Source organism: Uranotaenia lowii, chromosome 1 (genome assembly GCF_029784155.1).
Source record: "Uranotaenia lowii strain MFRU-FL chromosome 1, ASM2978415v1, whole genome shotgun sequence".
NCBI classification, from domain to species: domain Eukaryota; kingdom Metazoa; phylum Arthropoda; class Insecta; order Diptera; family Culicidae; genus Uranotaenia; species Uranotaenia lowii.
In genome coordinates this window covers 51,432,390-51,451,261 of record NC_073691.1, presented here as the reverse complement: position 1 = coordinate 51,451,261, position 18,872 = coordinate 51,432,390, and the positions used below count along the sequence as shown (strand labels likewise).

At 33.7% G+C, this 18,872-nt stretch overlaps 2 protein-coding genes across 10 annotated transcripts in view; one reads left to right on the top strand and one right to left on the bottom strand.

Annotated features, from left to right (window-relative positions):
• Positions 1-18,872, top strand: part of LOC129740585 (cation-independent mannose-6-phosphate receptor) — a 431,652-nt gene that overhangs the window by 89,464 nt on the left and 323,316 nt on the right. The gene's annotated exons all lie outside the window — the stretch shown is intronic.
• The window catches only part of LOC129740582 (protein toll-like), a 196,206-nt gene that overhangs the window by 38,786 nt on the left and 138,548 nt on the right, over positions 1-18,872 (bottom strand). For 2 of the 3 annotated variants that reach the window (XM_055732277.1, XM_055732278.1), the window contains one exon: positions 1,010-1,026. The exons of the other annotated variant lie outside the window; for it this stretch is intronic. The gene's annotated coding sequence lies outside the window, so the exon portion shown is untranslated. The remainder of the gene's footprint in view (positions 1-1,009; positions 1,027-18,872) is intronic. 3 annotated transcript variants of the gene reach the window in all.

Here is an 18,872-nt window from a genome sequence, read left to right as displayed (position 1 = left end):
ACTTCCGCCGCCGTCGGCATTGAATTACTTTGTTTGCTGATTGTTAGTTCGGAATGGTTGAAAGTTCTAAAAATGACTGTTAGCCCTTTCCTTCCCATGGTAGCACAGGTGATCCACAACTTTGCACAGCTCGCATTTGAACTGGGCGCTTTGGATCAACACCATTTTTTCACCGAATGTGTAGATATGTGTGAAGAAACATTGCACAAAATTTGAAGAAAATCGGTTCGCTAGGTTTTGCTTGGCAGATCAAAAGCTACAAAAAAGTTGGATTTTTTTCGAATTTAAATCAAGTCGTCATTTGTTGCTCAATAACTTGACAAGTTTTTATAATTTCCTTCAAATAAAAATACTGACGTGCAGAAGGTTACTTATGCAAGCAGAATCAAATGATGGTTCACTTAGATTTCAACTAAAACATATAAATTTTTGAGTAAGTAAAGTGGATCACTGGTGATACACTGGGAACAAAACGTACTTTTCTTCTTATGCAGCTTCTTATCAATACTCAAGAAAATCATTTTGTCAATAAAAAAAATCGCTTCAGGATAGTTATTTCATCTGCTTAAATGACCACATGTCTCAAAATATTTGTAAAAGTTCGAGATTTTCTCGAAAAACGGCATGTTTTGTTTCCCTTGCGCAAAGTGTCATGGCGGCCAATTGTTCAAGGCAAAAATGAAAATTTCAGATGTTTCAATAAATAGACTTTCGAGGGATGTGTATACCAAAGAAGTTTTTCATCAAATAGGATCGTTTTAGTTTGTGATCAATGAAGTGATGAAATTCCATGTTTTTTGGCAATTATTTCTTGTTTTTCATTTATACCCTATGTGTTGTTATCTTCCCAATGGAGCACATATGATCCACCTCAAAACCCAAATTTATCAAATGGATCATTAAAGTAGGCTTAAATTATGCATCTTTTGTTCTAGAACTTTAGCTGCAAATCAATATTTCTATTTTTAAAACGTGAAAAACCTCGTGGGAAGGAAAGGGTTAAACTTACCGGTTCAAAAGTGGAATCTGTAAAAAAAAGAAAAAACATGGTTAGTGATTTAATCCTTTTTCCGATACAGAGCAATGCTTAAAGCATCGGTATTTTAGAGTTGTTTAGGTTGCCAACTACTGTAAGTCAGTTTGTGAAATGTCAGTCTGCCCAGTCGCAAGTTCTTATTATTAGTTCGCTTGCTGGCTTTAAGACTTGTAGACCATGCTGGCTACAAAGGTGCCTCGTAATTTTCCCCACTCTTTAGTTTCCAACGAAAGGGATGAGGATAGGTTCGGAAAATGACTTTGCAAAGCTGTGGGAAACATCGAATGGAGCACTACAATCCTAGCGAGTGCTGGGAAAATATACAGTCTATCAAATATGGTCCAATAAATTGAGTACTGTCATCCAGCACAATCTCAATGGTATAATTTTAGCCGAATCCAATGAAAAACATGAAAAAAAGCTGTATCGGTAACTCGGTTCTAGTTTGTGATTGAAAAAAAAAAAATCCATATATAATGTTTCGGTCATGGCGACCGTGAAAAAATTTGTGTTATGACTTCTAACTTCTGTGTTTCAATGGTCTGCGAAATGCCTGCGAAAGCATGACACGGAAAAGCTATAGGTGTTGTAAGCGTCGCATTTGTTCACTTTGAACAATTGTTCAGTTTTCTTCCTTGCATATTTTTCCTCACTTTCATTTTGAGTGAAAATGGTTCACGTGTGTGCTTGTAGAAAAGAAAGTAAAATTACAGTAAATTACCTGTTAAATAACATTAGATCTGCTGCATTATAGCGGTTTTGCAAAAAAAAAAAATAAATGTAACTTTGCACTTTTCTAACTAAAGGCAAAGCAACCATCGTCAGTCCTATTTACTTTAAATTTCATTCAACAACTTTGCGCCTTAGCCTTTTATTTTTTCTCTTTTTTTTCGTTCTATTTATTGTATGCATTTTTCTTCTGTTCCTTATTTTTGTTAACTTTTCACATACAGTATCTTTTCTATTTCAATATTTTTTAAGTTCTTCTGATTGCAAGTTTTTACCTTTTTTATATTTTTTGGTTCCCTAAAATGCAAATTACATAACAGAATAAGAACATCGTCTATAAACAAAGGTAAATAAAATGTTTCATATTCATGCAAAAAAACAAGATTTGAAATAAAAGTTATTTCAAGCGGATCAAAGATGTATCCTGTAATTTTACACTTTGTCACAGGTATTTTTCAATGGAATTTTACCTTCTTTGTTTGAATCATATTTTCGTCTTTTTTATCATCTAACTGTCTTAGCCAGATGAAAAAACTGTAATTTTATCTTAGAATGACAAAAATCGTTTACGGTTTACGGTAGACTATTTTTTCAAAAATAACAACAATCTCAGTTTTCATCCTGTAATTTTTAAGGTATTTATAAGTAATTTTACATGAAATCATACTGAACAAATTTGTTTGAGTGTTGTTTGAAATTTATGGAAATTAATGCTTTTATTCAATAGCTTCTATTTTTTGTCATCTTCATCAGATGGTTTATCTGCATACCAGCTCAAAATTGATCTCTTTTGTTTCAGTATAGACAAGCCAGATGAAAAATAATGTAATTTTAAGTTTCAGAATGATTAAAATCGTTAATGGTAGAAACTGATAAAAAAAGAATAGTTTTTGATAACAACAACAATCTCATTTTTTATCCTGTAATTTTAAAGGTATTTCACATGTAATTTTACATATTGAACAAATTTGGATATGCGTTATTTGTAATTTATGTTAATTAATAATTTACTTTTAATTTTGTCGGGATTTTTTTTTATTTTGTAAATTAATTAATTGAATTAAACGTTTTCAATATTTCCTTATTTAATTTTTTTTCAATTTTTTATTTTTTTTTCTATTTGCATCGTCCTATTTTTTCTCATGTAGTATATTTTTAAATGTTTTGTTCTTTATTTTATCTTGGAATATTATTTGTAGGTATTTGTAGGTATTTCAATTTCACATATTGAACAAATTTGTTTTTGTGTTAGTTGCTATGTAATGTAAATTAATGATTTTTTTTTTAAGTTTTCGGGATTTCTTTTTTTTTCTTGTAAATTAATGAATTTGGTTGAATATTTTTTTTATTTCCTTTTGAAATTTTTCTTAAATTTTTATTTTTTTTATTTCTTTTCTTTTGACACGGTTATTTTTTTCTAATCTCTTATATTTTTAAATGTTTTGTTCTTAAGTTTTATCCTGTAATTTAAAAAGTTTTTCACATGTAATTCTATATATTGAACAAATTTGTTTGTGTTTTATTTGCTATTAAATGTAAGTTAATGATTTTCTCAATGTTTTCCGGATTTCTTTTTTTATTCTTGTAAATAAATGAATTTTGTTGAAGATTTTTGATATTTCTTTATAGAAAATTATAATTTTTTTTTAAATTTTTTTCTATTCGTATCGTCCTCTTTTCTCTCATGTCGTGTATTTTCATATGTTTTAATCTTAATTTTCAACTTGTTATTTTGAAGGTATTTCACATCAATACTGATGTTATGAAATCGTTTGTTACATCTTGGTACCTGAAAATAATCACATTTTCGTAGATGACGGAAAGAATTAAAGAAACATAAGCTATCAAAGAACGAAAGAACATAAGCCGTAAATATCATGAATTTTTCGAAAAAGATACAACGGCTCACCGACCTGTCGGTGAGCCTTTGTATCTTTTTCGAAAATTTCTTGATATTTACGGCTTATGTTCTTTCGTTCTTTGATAGCTTATGTTTCTTTAATTCTTTCCGTCATCTACGAAAATGTGAGTATTTCACATGTTATTTCACATATTGAACGAATTTGTTTGTGTGTTATTTGCTATGTTATGTAAATGATTGATTTTGTTTAATGTTTTCGGAATTCCTTTTTTTTTCTAGTAAATTAATAATTTTTGTTGAACAATTTTGATGTATTCTTATTTAAAATTTTCTTCAATTTTTTTTTAAATTTTTTTATTTTTTTTTAAATTTGCATCGTTTTTTTTATTCTTGTAAATTAATAATTTTTTTTTCAAAATGTTTTGCTCTTAATTTTTTTGATTTTTTTGTCTATTTGCATCGTTTTCTTTTTTCTCATCTCGTATATTTTTATATGTTTTATTCTTAATTTTTAACCTGTAATTTTAAATGCATTTCACATGTTATGTCACATATTAAACCAATTTGTAATGTATATTAATGATTTTTTCAAAAATGTTTTAGGAATTTCTATTTTTTATTTTTGTAAATTTTGAATTTTGTTGAATATTTTCGATATTTTCTTATTGAAAATTTTCTTTTACTTTATTGACTTTTTTCTAAGTATTCGCATCGTCCTCTTTTTTCTCATCTTGTTTATTTTTTAATGTTTTGTTCTTAATTTTTAACTTGTAATTTCAACGTTATTTCACATGTCATTTCACATATTGAACAAATTTGTTAGTGTTTTTTGCTATGTAATGTTAATTGATGGTTATTTACGTTTTCGGGATGTTTTTTTTGAATTCTTGTAAATTAATGATTTTTTAAAAATATTTTCGATATTTACTTATTCAAATTTTTCTTTATTTTTTTTTCTTTTCACATCGTCTCTGTTTTTTCTCATCCCGTATATTTTTAAATATTTTACAGCGTCTTGCTAGCTCTGTTATCGTTTTTGTAAATATTCTTTTTTTAAATGTTGTATTCTTGCCTTGCCTAATAGTCTTGGATGTAAATTTACAAAAGTTATAAAGTTACAATTCTTTTTTGTAAATTTACAGTGAAAGGCAATAATCTTATTCTTCCAATTTACTGATTTTCTCTGTAAATTTACAATCAATTTATTTTTGTTGTTATACAAATTCTCTTTTTCTATCATATTATTTTTTTTCACCTTTTCACTGAATCCATTTTCTTCAATTGTTTCCTTCTATTTTGTTTATTCCTGTTTTTGTTTTTTTTTAAAACTTTTTTTCTAGTCTTTGTTATTTTCATATTGGGTGTATGTCTGCATACCAGCCCAAATTAATCTCTTTCGTTTCAGTTCAGATAAGCGAGATGAAAAAAAAATGTAATTTTACAGCTCAGAATGACAAAAATTGTTTATGGTCGAAACCAAATGAATAAAATATGTTTTTAAGAATAATAACAATCTCAATTTTTATCCTGTAATTTTACAGTAATTGATAAGTGATATTACATGAAACCGTATTGAATTTATTAAATTGAACATTTCATACTAGTCTGTTTGCAGTCGAATGTAAGAGATTTTCATATTTACACGTTAAAAGTTGTATATTTACAATTCATGCACTGTTAATTTACAGTGAAAATCAGTATATCTTATCATTAAAATTTATTGTTTTTCTTTGTAAATTAACAATTAATTAATTTGTGTTATATTGACAGTCGGTAACGTAATTCCATGCTATTTTAAGTTTGCACAGTAGCAGCTGAAATTTAAATTTTATGAAGTTTAATGTTACTCAAATTGAAATGTAAATAATTTCCAAATTGTACCAAATCTCAAGGTAAGTTCTTACTTTCCTCCTTGTCTGATTGTTTTCGAATTCGAGAGCTTTATATTACGACCTGTCGAAAATCGTAATATTACATTTTAAGTTATAGAAGTTTACATCAAAGTAGTTAAATGTTGAACGAATAGAAACAAATCGTTGTTACAAACAAAAACCTGATGAGTGAATCCCTGCAGTGCAATTGGATTTGTTAAGACCTCCTTAATGTAATTTTACAGCTGATTGCATGTAATCTTACACAAGAAGTTGTGAAACAAATTTGACAATAACACGATCAATACATTTTTGTGAATTTTTCTTTACGTATATTCCTAGCATGAATATTTTTCGCGCGAACATTGCCAAAAAAAGTCTTTAAACTTCACAGTAGTAGGTTGCTTAAAATCGTAAAATTACATTTAATGTTATAGAAGTTTACAGCGAGGTAGTTAATTTTTACGAGACTTAATCACCGGTTCCTTTTATATATTATCACTTATTGATTTTTCTCGGTGAGTAAAACAACTATTTAATTATTTTCACGTAACGTTTCGGGCTACTTCTCTTCACCCATCATCAGACGTAAAAACAGTAAGACAGCACAAGTTTACTCCACTCAGCTGCTTGTCGGTTTGTTTACAATAAACAGTAAGACAGCACAAGTTTACTCCACTCAGCTGCTTGTCGGTTTGTTTACAATAAACAAACCGACAAGCAGCTGAGTGGAGTAAACTTGTGCTGTCTTACTGTTTTTACGTCTGATGATGGGTGAAGAGAAGTAGCCCGAAACGTTACGTGAAAATAATTAAATAGTTGTTTTACTCACCGAGAAAAATCAATAAGTGATAATATATAGAAGTAGTTAATTATTGAAAGAATTAAAAAAAAAACATTAATTGGAGGCGAATGGAAGAGTTTTTGAAATTTACACGTCAAAAGTAGTAAATTTACAATTAATTTATTGTAAATTTACAGTGAAAATTAATATATTTTATCGTTCAAATATAGTGATTCTCTCTGTAAATTTACAATTAATTTATTTTTGTAGTCAAACAGATTTGACAGTCGGTAACGTAATTCCATGCGATTTTAAGTTGGCACAGTAACAGCTGAGTTTTTATTTTATGCAGTTTAATGTAACTCGAATAAAACTGTAAGTAGTTTCCAAATTGTACCAAATCTTGAGGTAAATTCTACTTTTCCTCCTTGTCTGTTTGTTTTCGCAGTAAAAAATTTTGAATGTCGACGTGTCAAAAATAGTAAAATTACATTTTATGTTATAGAAATTTACAGCTAAGTAATGAAATGTTGACTTTTATTTCGAATATCATATTTCAAATATCTTGAAGCTTTGAACTGATTGAGCAACACAAAAAATGGAAATCAATTTCAAAATTCGCTTGCACCCAACGAAAGCGGAAAACCCCCGCACATAATCATTAACTTACCAAAAGCTAACATGCATTACCGAAGTCTATTAGCTTTGGGTCGTTCGTTCCACCAGCTGAGGCAGCTGATGTTTGTGGTCAATGTTTTACTATTATTAGTACAGCTAATAGTTATATTTAGTTGGTATGTTATTTCAACAGTTCGCTCCGGCGGCGAACTACAACTGCAAAGTACCTGGGGCCCACCCACAGCCGATTACTGCAAGCACCTTGCAGTAACATGCATCATAATCCCCAATGCCACCGGTCACGGTCGGTTCGCTTTTCCTACTGCAGAAAAAATTCGTGAACCGAAAACAAAACCAAACCATGAAAAAAACAAAGCAGAAAAAAACCTTAAGCTTCGAATAAATGAATGAATGCAGCAGCAACACTCTACCGGTTCAGATTGGTTGCCGCGCTTCGTGAGAAGTTTTTCCTTTTGCTGAAGCTTGGAATTAGGTTCACGCGATAATGCGAAATGCTGGTAATTTTCACTAGGTGTTGGATTAACCCTTAGGAAAAAGTTTTCCTGAAGGGATTTTAATCGATTGTCCTTCTTGCGGTCAAAATAATAGAAGTATTGTTGAAAAATTGTTTACCTTAACTTCAATCATAGGAGGAATCATTCTTGAAAGGTTGATTAACCCTTGGTAAAGTTTTCCTTGGTATCGATTTTAATCGATTGCCCTTGTTAAGTTTGAATATCACTTCAACTCGGGAACTTTATGGTCAAAATAATAGAGGTATAGTTGAAAAATGTTTCACCCTAACTTAAACCATAGAAGGAACCATTCTTTAAAGGGTTGACGCAACACTGTAGCGTACAATACAGTAATGAGCCACGGCATTCGGGACCATTCTTTGTGGTGACTTCTCAGCTGTTATGCTCCGGTCCATTGTTGTTGTTGTTGCTGCCGTTATTTCACTCATTGTATACGCGATTTTTTATGCTCCCCTTTTTAATGGACCCGAAGAAGAAGTCGAAGCAGTGCGCCTCGAGATGTGACGTTGTCTTCGTCGCCATTGTGAGACCACTTCAATTTACCCGTCTCTCTGTCTCCCTCTCGTAGATGCTCTTACGAGGTAAGTTTTATGCCATCCCTACTTACTGGCAGATGCTGGTGCCCGGGAGATGGACATAGTTATGATTATTTTCGCATGGTTTATAGCCTCTTTGCAGGTCATTTTTATTTCTTTCTGCCGGCAAACGGACCAACTTTTATCGTCAAAGTTAATCTAGAAAATTGACTAGATCAAACCGAGAAGTCGTTGTTAGCGGAAAGGAAGACATCTCTCGGTGCAGCTTCCGCTAGTCGGCAACAGATGTCCATTGTGGATGGGTGACCTGTTTCCTATTTCAACGAAGGAAAATAAAAAGAAACGTCACCGTCATTGGAGACATTAGCCTTAAACGACGAACTTCCTTCGGCTAGCTTCTAATGGATAACGAAACCATTTGCCTTTGCCATAAACTTGGGGCAAGTACTAACCTCCTTCCTAGGTTTTGTACTGCGCTGCTGGGGACATATTGTGTTGCGAATATTCCTTCGCGTCACAGTGCTGTATTTTTTCAGTTATCCGGCCGTTTTTTCTTGCGTCTTGCTGTGACTATTAAATAGTACTTACAGTATTATTCCGAGAGAGCGTAGCGCTCTCGGATGATATATGATGTCCGAGTCGAAGCCGCCCCAAGTGTGGTCTCGCTCGGGAAAAAGAAGGCGAACGACCCCGGGCGCGCACTATGGATGGAGCCGGCTAGCGACTTCTTAACGTAGAGAGGTTGTAATGCAATTAACCCGGATTTTTTTTGCTGGTGCTCCTGTTTTTTCCTGGAGTCTCGGGGTGCTAATTGGTTCGTACGATTTTAAGTCTAGTGTTTTTATGTCGCCCAGACAGGTTGATGTACTTCGGAGAAGGAATTAGGAGTTTGTTTGACGTTTTTTTTTCCAGGATTAGTGTTGGAGAAATCATGCTCAGTTTGAAATGTTTTCGGAATCATTCTTCAGTTTTGCATTAAGCACAAATGCAAAAAACCGTAAAATATGTCGTTCAAGGGACCAGCTCTGATATTAACATGTTGATGCGGTTTTTCAAAATTCCGTTTTCTTTGGGGTTCCTGATCAACTCGAAAGAAAATAAAAATTTTCGAAGCCGTTTCAAAATAAATAAAAATGTTGATTTCAACAGAAATAAACAACTCTGCAAAACACGTCCAAAGTCGGAAAATATCTGGTAAGAATCGGGCAGTGATCATACCTCATGTGCTTAAGGACGGATTTCACGCCAAATCGACACGAATTTGACATCACCCTCTCAGAAATCAATAAAACTTTGTGGGCATAAAGATCTTATCTAGTAAAGCAACTTGCCATACTAGTTTTCCCGAAAATTATCTAGAGTAACATTTGAAAAGATTCCAAACATTCCAAGCAAAAATGTTATAAATATTTTGCTCGAAAATTACAATTCCTACACAAATGTCGTTCATGAGACAGTTTTGGAAAAATGATTGAATTTAAAAAAAATATTGATTTTTTTAATCCTACACCGAGGAAAATGCATTTCGAAAACTTAAACTCAATTTTCCTTAAAATACCATCTAAGAATTTTATTAATTTTTTAGTCGGGTAATAAAAATGCCAACAAGTCGTTCATACATTGCAACTTAAGCATTTTTAAGGGAAAAAAGTTTTTCCAACAAAGCTTTTTCATGATTTCTTTTGAAAATCGTGTAAATATTTTTTTTCAGTGTAGATTTCCAACCTTTAATTTAAAAACTGCTTCGTTGAATTGGTTGTTCTGATTTTGAAGAAATAAGAGCTTTGATTGTAATAAATGATGATAAAAGTATGCGTAAATTCTACACTGAAAAAAAAATGCAAACTAAAAACTTAAAGTCGATTTGAATAAAAATGGTCATCTCAGAATTCGGTGATTTTTTTTTTGGTGGTGGGGAATAATGTGTTCTACAACTCTTCTGAACAGCGCAAAGTGAGTACGCTTAAGAAAAACAAATTCCAACAAAAAGGTGGCCATTTTTTTAAATCGACTTTAAGGTTTTAGTTTGCATTTTTTTTCAGTGTAGGATTGCCACTTACTTTTACCATCAATTATTTCAATTGAAGCTCTTATTTCTTCGAAATCAGTACCTACAATCAATTCAATGAAACAGTATTTGAATTACAGGATGGAAATCTACACTGAAAAAAAATTACACGATTTTTTTTAAAAAATAATGAATAAGTTTTTTGTTAGATAAACTTTTTTCCTCAAAATATGCACATATTGCAAAGTATGATCGACTTATAGGCCTTATTGTTATCCGCCTTAGAATAAAATTTCATCAAATTATGAGATGGCATTTTTTGTAAAATTGAGTTTTAGTTTTCAAAATGCATTTTTCTCAGTGTAGGATTTTAAAATATTTTTTTGTCAATTTTGTTTTCTGAAAATTCAATAATTTTATATAAACTTTTCGTAGACAATATTTGTGTAGGAATAATTTTAGAGCTCAAAATTTCCATAAAACATTTGCCTGAAAAGTTTGACCCTTTTCAAATGTTAGTCTAGAACTTTTTTGGGAAAACTAAGTATGCCAAGTGTCCTCACTACTTGAGGACTATACACACACAAAGTTTCATTCGATTCTGAGAGGGTCATGCTGCAGATACTGTGTCGAATTGGCGCGAAATTCTTCATAAACCTACTTCTAGAAACGGTTGACTTGGATTGAGACTACCGCTGGTTGTAAATTAAACAAAAATCAGTGAACTTTTTCTAGTTTAAAAAAAAAGAAATTTTGTTGTGGCAATTGTTCGAAAGAATGATATCATTAAACACAAGAAAAAATCACAGTGGCTTGAGACTGCTGCAGGAAGTAACAATATGAAAGCTTATTGAGACTTCTGGTAGTTATAAACTGGTTAAAGCAGATCAGAAATTTTATTCGGCTGTGAAAAAAAACGTAGTAAATTGAGACTTCTACCGCTACTACTGCTACAAAAAATGGGTGATCGAGACTTCCAAAATGAGTAAAAGTTACAGCAAATTGGAACTTCTACTTCGAAAAGAAGTAACAGTGGATTAAGCTTCGCGCACTGGTCGTTAAAAAGTGAAGGTGAATTGAATTTCCTTCTTTTAAGAGGTGAATTGGAACTGCTGCTGGTAGTTTAATTGTGATAGAGGTTTAAGAACTCTACAAAATCTGGCATTCCATGGTTGGAAATGCGTAAGCGGATTAAGATTCTAAGTAGCGAAAATTCGTGATTACGGATTCAAGTCTTCTCAAATTAAAAAAAAATTTTCAGTGGATTGAGACTTCTGCTGGTGATAAAAAATACATTAAGGCTGGATCAAGGCTTCTTCTTGAAAGAAACTATCGATGTGGATTTAGACTTCCGATCTGAACAGTGAATTGAGTCTCCTGCTTTGGAAAGCAGCTGTACTTGCGTGGCGTTGGTTGTTAAAAAATGGAATCGAATTGAATTTCCTCCTTTTTAAGGGGTTACAATGGATTGAGGTTGCTGCTGGTAGTTTAATTGTGATAGAGGTTTTAGAACTTTACAAATTCTGTCATTTCGTGGTTGGAAATGCGTTAGTAAATTAGGATTTTTAGTAGTGAAACGGACTGAAAAATCTTCTCAAATTAAAAAAAAACCAGACTTCAGCTTGAGACTTCTGCTGGTTTAAAAAATACATTAAGGCTGGATTAAGACTTCTACTTGAAAAAAAACTATCGTAGTGAATTTAGACTTCCGATCTGGACAGTGAATTGAGACTTCTGCTTTGGAAAGCAGCTGTTTTTGATTGAGACATCCGGTGATAGAGATTGAGAGTGCTGCTTTTAATAAATGTTTACAATTGATTGCTGGTTTTAGAGTTGTAATGGAGGATTGAGTATTCTGACTTTACAATATCAGCGTATTAATACTTCTGATTAGACAATTTCTTAAGAATATGTGCTCCTTTTCTTTTTATCTTGTGATATAGCATTGAGAATTTTGTAAGTAGAAAAAAAACAACATCAAAACGGATACAAACTCATATTTATACTGTCAATGTGAATCGTCACCTCAGATTTGAGTGAAAACATAATGTCAAACTGAAATTTTAGGTTATGAAATTCGATTTTTTTTTCGAAATATAATAACAGTGGATTGAGACTTCTGCTATTTAAAAAAACGAATTGAGAGTTTAGCCTTAGAAAAAAGTTGTTTTCATTTATTTGCATTATTTGGAGTTAAAACTGCAGAAATTGAACATTCTGCTTGGTGGAAAAAGGTGAGATGATTATTTTTATAAATAACTTAACCATGGGATTGAGACTTCTGCTTATGGAGAAAAATATATGAATTTCAATTGACACATAAGTTTATGAAAAAAATTTACAGTGGATTGAGTCTTCTGCTGGTTCAGAAGTGTCAATCCACAGAAGCAGTATTGAATAACTATAACGGAGGAATGATACTTATTTACACCTGTTTCAGCTTCTCAATATGGAACTACCAGATAAGTTGCGGATTGAGACTTCTGCTGGTTCACAAATGTCAATCCACAGGAGCAATATTGGACTGAGACTTCTGTTTATGGTAAAAAAAAACTATAACGGGGAAATGGAAAAAAGATCGAAGCAATCTACAGACCTGAAAAGACGCTGAAAGTTTTTCTCTTCGGGAAAATTCCATAATTTAGATCAAATCATTGAAAAATTTAAAGCGTTGATTGAGCTCTAAAGTTTTTTTTTTATAGTGGTGATTTACTCTTAGTGCAGTGTTTTTAAGTTCCATACATTGGAAAAGTAATTTCTTGTGCAATACTGCTAAAAGTGTTATTTATTTTTATACGGAGTAAAAAGGGATGACGCAGAGGGCATACCTCCGGCCAGAGACTCGAGGATGGCGGTTTCTATAACACTCAAAGCTAAGTGGACTATTTACTTTAAATATATATTCATAAATGTCTGCTATAGAGTTCATAACCTCAACGTTCGGTAGCGAAGCTTGAAATTTTTTCAAAAAAATTCAGCTCATCAAATTTCGTAAAAAAAGCTTGCGTGGTTTGACATGTCCTACAATATGCTCACTTGAAAAATTTCATTTGAAAAATAGATTATAAAAATTACCTGTGTAAGCATTTTCCTTCTACTGAGCTTATGTAGACGATTGACTAGGTATGAAACTACAGAAGAGATTTTTTTTTGTGAATTATCGTATCGTGCTTAAAAAACTTAAACAGTTAAGAGTATTGAGTATTCCATTGTCAAACAAATCTATTTAAAATTATTATCGATTGGTACAAAACCTTTTAAAAATATATTCACTGTGGAAGAATTCATTCTAAAATAACTGTTTTAACTCTGCTATTTGTTGGCTGGCGCCAAATATTAAATAATCTGTCATGTATAAACTTAACTTAAATGATTTCGTTTTTTTTTTATGAGATTTAATGTATGAGATAAAATATGCCAGGTTTAAGATAAAAACATTTCAAAATTAAAAGTTGGAAATCTAGACTGAAATGCAAATTTGAGAGTTTATATAAGAATCAGATATACAGAAAGTTAATAGAAATGCTATTCTAGGTGATCGCACTAGTCAAAAGTGCCTCCTGATCATATCCTTTCAACCATACTCCCAAAAACAAGTTTTTTGCTAGGATCCAGAGGTGACCTCGGTCCTAAAGCACAATATTACTCTTTCATCCCTTTCTCTCTTTTCCAAACTATCTTTTGACTGCTAGGACGTGGCCGGCGCCGTTATTGATGTTCAAAGAGAGAGCATCAGTTTTGTGCAATGAGAATGAGCTGCTATTCCCAAGCACCATTTTTTTGACCTTTGCAAAAAAATTGATGGCCTCGGTCAATCACGGAGTAGCAACCATTGGCGATGTGGAATTAGTTCTACTGAGCCACACCAGCGATCTTGGAGCTCGAAATCTAGTAGTCTATATTAATATTTAATTGAGTAAAAATTTAATGATTTTAACATTTACAGCTAAGAAATTGTATGAAAAATTTCGGACTCAATGATTTAAGGTGGATGTGAGTAGTCAAACAAGCTAAGCTAAGCTAAGCTAAAAAAAACTATAACGGGGAAATGATACTTATTTACACTTGTTTCAGCTCCTTAATACGCAATTACCAGATCAGTTGCGGATGGAGACTTCTGCTGGTTCAGAAGTGCCAATCCACAGAAGCAGTATTGGATTGAGACTTCTGTTGATGAAAAAACCATAATGGTGGAATGATACTTATTTACACTTGCGGATTGAGACTTCTGCTGGTTCACAAGTTTCAATCCACAGAAACAGTACTAGATTGGGACTTCTGCTGATGAAAGAAAAAACTTTAACGAGGAAATGATACTTATTTACATCTGTTTTAGTTTCTCAATACGTAACTTCCAGATCAGTTGCGGATTGAGACTTCTGCTGGTTCAGATGTGTAAATCCACAGAAGCAATATTGGATTGAGACTTCTGTTGATGGAAAAAAAAACCTTAAAGTGTATGTACATCTGTTTCAGCTTCTCAATACGCAACTACCAGATCAGTTGCAGATTGAGACCTCTGCTAGATCAGAAATGTCAATCCACAGAAGCAGTATCGCATTGAGACTTCTGTTGATGGAAGAAAAACTATAACGGAGGAATGATTCTTATTCAAACCTGTCTCGGCTTCTCAATATGCAATTACCAGAACAGTTCCGAATTGAGACTTCTGCTGGTTCAGAAGTGTCAATCCACAGAAGCAGTAATGGATTGAGGCTTCTGTTTGTGAAAAAAAACTTTAACGGCAGAATGATAATTATTTACACCTGTTTCAGCTTCTCAATACAAAACTTCCAGATTAGTTGCGGATTGAGACTTCTGCTGGTTCAGAAGTGGGGAATGATGCTTATTTACATCTGTTTCAGCTTCTCAATACGCAACTACCAGATCAGTAGGGGATTGAGACTTCTGCTGGTTCGGAAGTGTCAATCCACAGAAGCGGTATTGGATTGAGACTTCTGTTGATGGAAGAAAAACTATAACGGGAAAATGATGCTTATTTACATCTGTTTCAGTTTCTCAATACGTAACTTCCAGATCAGTTGCGGATTGAGACTTCTGCTGGTTCAGAAGTGTCAATCCGCAGAAGCAGTATTGGATTGAGACTTCTGTTAATGGAAAAAAAACTTTAACGGCGGAATGATACTTATTTACACATGTTACAGCTGCATAATATGTAACTTCCAGATCAGTTCCGGATTGAGACTTCTGCTGGTTCAGAAGTGTCAATCCACAGAAGCAGTATTGGATTTAGTAACCCGAGCAAAAAACAACATATTATGTTTAAATTCTTGTTTTGTTAATGCGTCCAAAACGAAATTTTTTTAGCAAGTTTTAACAAAATAATTATGAAAAGTTTTTTGGCAGTTTTAAATACGATTTGAAATCTGCTAATAAATTTTTGTTTAAGTTTTTTTTTCTAGATATTTACGAAAATCGCGTATATTGCCCGGATTTTCGGTCGGCAATTTTTTAATGAAATGCCCGGATTTTGACAGGATTCTAAATAAATTTCTCGGATTAGTGCTGAACAAAGTTCTGGAAACCTCAAGTTAGCCCTATGTGGTAAACACGAGAGTACATAAAGGTTTTAATATGTTTTATATTCATTGTTAAATCAATTGTTTCCCTAAAGGACAAGGCACACTTCAGAATCTGCTCTGCAATCCCGGACACTGATTCGATACTGCGTAGATAATCGAACAAGCTTGTACCGCCCACAGTTCCCGGAAATACCCGATTCAGGAGCTTGGAAATTGTTGCACCGCAACAGACGCGCCTAGAAGCAATATTTTCGATATGGTAATCACACTGGAACAACAACAACAATCAAAATACCTTGTGGTCTACGGTTCTATCTATGTACTTACGAGCCATGTACCATATTTCGGTCTGGGAAAACTTTTCTACCAACGTTTTGGGGGGGGTCATTTCGATCGTGGTTGCCAGTCAAAGTTCCCTTCTGTATGCTAATTGGCTGTATTATAAACGTCTCTAGTTTCGGGGCTACTGTTGTTGTACTGTTTCGGTTGTGGTCCAATTTTCATACACAATCTGGTTGCATTTTTTCCCCTTCTTCTGGAAAGGCTTGCGGTTTCAGAAGCCCCCTCACAAGCACAAGGTTACATGAAATTCTTGGTAAGTGAGCTTTTCGCAAATTGAACTCTGGGTCAGTCAGTCAGTCTCGGAGTTTGTTTGCTTTGCTTTGCCTTGCATGGCTGGGAAATAGTTTTATAGCGATTTTATGGCTTTTAAAAACGACTTAAAGTTGGTAATTGCCTCAAAAGCATTCGATGCAACCCCTGTAACAAACAGCCGAAAACAAACAAGCTCAAACTTTTCGGCTCACCTGTGTGTTTGAGGGGGGTGCTCTCATTAATAGCGAAACCAATGAATCAGTGCGAACTGCGAGCAATGCGGGGGGAGCTGGGAATTCACGATCCCAAGCACGGCCAGCAATGACTCACCTGTTATTTTTCAGGTAAGCTGAGAAACTCAGACTTACGGTTGTTTGGTTCGGCTAGGAAGGTTGAAGCAAAAACTTGTTGTTGGATCACGTACTGCCTCTGTTTGCCTCTCTGCACCTTCTCCAAATTACCGGCGTCATCATCATCATCAAAATAGTCCTCTTCGTCGTCGTCGAAGGCACAACAAATCTGGGACCGAGACAGTCTTTCGAGTGCAATTTTTCTTGAAATTCTCTGTGGCACAGCCAGTCAGTTGTTGTCACATATTAGGAGGGGTCGAATTAAAATTTTGTTAAATTAATACTTTTAAAACACTTAAATTTGAACCATAAATAAATGGTGAAGTTTGGATGTCTAACACGGATACTAGGGTGGTCAAAAAACGAGGTATGTAAAAATAAAAATCCAAAAAAAGGAATCAAAACCTTCGCTGCGAAAACTAAAAACGTCACTGCGGCATATCACGGCTGTTCGGGGCTGATATCGTTCCTTGGCCTGCCAAAAGGCCACATGACAAAATTTCAGTTCATTAAGTTAACTCTTAGGGGTCGCTCAATGACGCTCAAATTTGTATGGAAATTTGACATCATTTATTCTAGCTATACTGCAAAACCCTCTTTTTTGGTTCTATATTTTATGCCCGTATATTGATTGCTCTACAACATTGATAATGGGGGGCTCCCATATAAAATCAACCCAAAAAATGACATAGCTCCAAATTTTTTAGGCAATCTTCATCAATATTGAATGACAAGCATTATTTGACGCAACAAGATGATTAACCATACAGAATTAGTTTGTTGAAAGAAAAAGTAGCATAGAAGTCGCCTAAAGATCATTTTTCGGAATCGACCCACCCTAGCGCTCTCGGCAGCAACGATTACAATGATGTAGTTTCATTCTGTATGGCAATCCTCATGATGGTTCAGCTACAAGCCAAGTGCCAAGAGCTTCTGTTGCTGCCGATTCACCGAGGTATTTGGAAAGCTCACACAATTCAACGCTCCAACTCTATGGCTAAATGCAGCAGAAGCAGCAGCAGCGCAACATTAACTTTACACAATACCTAGAGAGCTGTTGTGGAGTCAAAAGTTGAAGGAATCACAAGACTCACAAGGTGTAGGGTTAGTTTTTGGTTTGGCGAAGGAGTGCCACCCCGGTTTCGTCTTTTCCGTCTTTTACTTTTTGCTAGTTTAGTTTTGTATGTGACCGAGCTGTGCTGGGGGTTGTGTTTTCGTAATAATGCTGAATGAATCTGCACTTTGGGGTTGGATTTCGGTCGGTCTGTAACCCATCAATATTGAAATAGAGAGTAAGTTGGGGGGTGTGCCATTGCTCAGAAGTCACCAGACCTGGTAGTACCTTCTTCTATGGTATGGTTCAGCTGGTCGGTGGTAAATTACACAATTAATACTACGTCGTGTGCAAATGGAGACATTGTAACACGTTTTCGAAATAGGTCACCCGATCACTGGGTGGTCTTGCAAAGGTTTGAAAGCTTCTTATGTAACTCGGTCGAACAGAATGGATGACGCAAAGATTAAGTCCTAAGGCAGAGTTGTAAATATTTGATGGTTTACATACCATCTTGAAGGAATTTAAAAGAATTTTTTCCATATTTGCGAAAGGAATAGTTTCAGTGTGTTTTGCGAAGATACACTGAAAATTTTTCGTATCTGCTGATAAGAAGAAGATATCATTATTAGATCTGCAGTAGGGTATGTCAAATTGCTAATTTGTCAAATTTTAATTAGTTTATTTAGGGATACCAGAAGTTTAGAGTCATAGATCTTAAAGTTTTCAATATAATTGAATCTAAATATGGTTGAATTATATCTCTTTCTTATTTTTTCAGTTGAAGCAAAATTCAACTGACTATAAATTATACAATTCACATTTTCATATGAATTTGAACACTTTCAATCGTTCCCGAAGGATTCCAGCAAACATGAAATCGTATCAGAAATAATAACTTAAGTCGTTTACAATGGTGTTGTGAATCGCAATTCCAACTGCACAGTGAAAAGATCGTATAAAATGTCGTCTTAAGTCAGTTTAAATCGGATATGATGGAATGATTGCCATGTTTGTTAATTTAGAAATGGTTTTCGTTCCCGCGCGGGCTTCAAGTGAGAAAATTATCGTTATGTTCTCTTTGCAACCAGCATGGATGCACTGATGACTAAAATTCAGATGGGAATAGAGTGATTTAGCACTTTTATCTCTTCCGTATGACAAACTTTTTGCACAGGTGATGGTTTTCCTTGTGTCTCTACTGTACGGTTAGTTTCTCTCGTCTTCTTTTTTATATTGTTTCCTTCGAACTGGGCACTGTCCTCCGCGTGCGTTTTCGCTGGGTTTGTCTCCAGATACCTTCCGGAAGCCTCCAGAATCTGCTGCTGCTGCTCCGAATCAGCTGCAGAAGA